Below are 1,998 nucleotides of genomic sequence, written 5' to 3'. Positions count from 1 at the left end.
TGTAAAGAATAATATGAAAACAGCTCAAGAAATACACTAACAAACAAAAATATATGGGAAAGGAGGAACATGTAGTTTTGACTTAACTGTAGAAATCAAGAGGAAACTGGTCTACATAGGAAAATGTGCATCCTGGAAAGTCAGGTGTGAAGATTTTAGAGTAGGAATCTATATGACTTGAATCTCCCCTAATTCCTGAATAAAAATGACATCTTTCGGTATTTATACTTCATGGCTCAGACACCTACCTCACTTGGCTCTATTCCTTACTCACTCTAGCTTTTACTTAAATGAGTCCAAAAAACTTGGCGATATAGCTTAAGAAGAAAAATAACCACACATAATATTCCCCTTTCTGTAGCTACTTTAGACCCGGGTTTGTTACTAGAAAATTCTTGAAGAAAATTTAAATAAGTCTGGCTTTGCTGAATAAAGTATCCCAGTTAATATTTAGAAAACACCCACTGTTTGGGCTAATAGCAATTGTTGGTGGTACCTATACAGAGGGATAGCTGAACAAAGTCTGTGTCTCAAAACCAGTGTTAAATCAATCTCAGGGTTGAGAGGGAAAAAAGGGGAGTCTAAAATCACAAGTGCAGACACATCTAGGATCCTTGTCCTTCAGGATCCACACTTCCTTCAGGATCTTCATCATTATAGATGTTCTCTGCCATTTGCCACACTTGCATGATATTGTCTTCTGATACAGAACAAATCACCCAAGGCTCATTGGGATTCCAGGAAAAATCAGATATCTTGGCAGTGTGACCACCATGAATAAACAATAATTCTGGTGGGCCATCTTCTGCATCTTCTGGGGATTGTTCTTCTCCAATTTTACTTAAATCCCAGACATTCAGTCTATGATCAGTACCACTAGAAGCCAGAATAGTCTCATTGTGAGGTGACCATTGAACCTGAAATATTTCATCCTTATGTGATTCAAAGGAATACAATTTAAGTTTCAGATTTCTCAGATCCCACAAGGCAACAGTCTTATCAGCTGATCCTGTGGCAAGTATGAACTCACTATAAGGATTGAAAGAGAGGCAGTTCACTTCAGCAGTGTGAGCATCTACTGAGTGGCTTGGCTTGGAAGTATTGTTTGAACGAGTATCCCAAATCATAAGTTCCTGATCATCAGCAACTGACCCAAACAGGGACTCATGGAGCAGATGCCAGGAAACATCTTCTACTACTGCTGTATGCCCTGTAAAGATGGTCTTCGCGTCGACCACTTTTCCTTCCTTTGGGACAGCACTGATATCCCATAGGCAGATGGTATGGTCATCTGAAGCACTAAGTAAGTGCCCACTGAGATTTGGGTTCCAAGAAAGCCCATACCCTTCCTTCTGATGTCCATGGAGACGCAAGTCTGGGTTGCACTCTCCAGAAGGGTCTGGTTTAGAAGGATGTTTTGTATAGTCAAAAACAAGAACATCACTGGATGGAGTCTTTGTTGCAATGATGCAAGGGTTCTGGGGCATATAACGAGCCCTATTTACTTCTCCTTCATGGTTGATCTTGATTTCTATTTCAATTTTCCCACTAACTGAGCCAAAACCTCCAAATTCTCCTTTCTTACTGTCGTAGTGTGATGCATCAAATTGAGCATCATCATTAGGGAGCTGTACACTGGCTATCACAAGGTGGTTTTGCTCATCTGATGTGTGTGTCCCCAGGACAAGTCGATGAATGCTGAAATCTTTTCCTTCTGGTCTGGTTACATCTGGAAGCCACTGTGCTGTTAGGCTGGGCCACTCCAGAGCATGGGTCATCACCGAATCATAAAGAAAAGGGGTGTTCCTTTTCCATATTTTGTACTCCTCGTTGATCACACGTTCTTCCACTGCGTCTTCAAAGGCTGCTTCCTTGTAGGCCACGGCGGCAGGAGAGCTGGGGGTATCCCGGGTCGAGCGTTGCGGGAGGGGCGGGGAGCCTGCGAGCGCTAGTTCCGCACGCGCGGTCTCTATTGTCCTACATGTTTGCAGGATGCTT

General features: G+C 42.7%; 1 pseudogene; it reads right to left on the bottom strand.

The window, feature by feature from the left end:
* Window positions 1-362: 362 nt before the first annotated feature.
* LOC143386074 (histone-binding protein RBBP4 pseudogene) lies at window positions 363-1,778 on the bottom strand (annotated as a pseudogene).
* Between the last annotated feature and the right edge of the window lie 220 nt (window positions 1,779-1,998).

This window comes from Callospermophilus lateralis (assembly GCF_048772815.1).
Source record: "Callospermophilus lateralis isolate mCalLat2 chromosome 17 unlocalized genomic scaffold, mCalLat2.hap1 SUPER_17_unloc_3, whole genome shotgun sequence".
NCBI classification, from domain to species: Eukaryota; Metazoa; Chordata; class Mammalia; order Rodentia; family Sciuridae; genus Callospermophilus; species Callospermophilus lateralis.
This window is presented reverse-complemented; position numbering and strand designations above follow the sequence as displayed.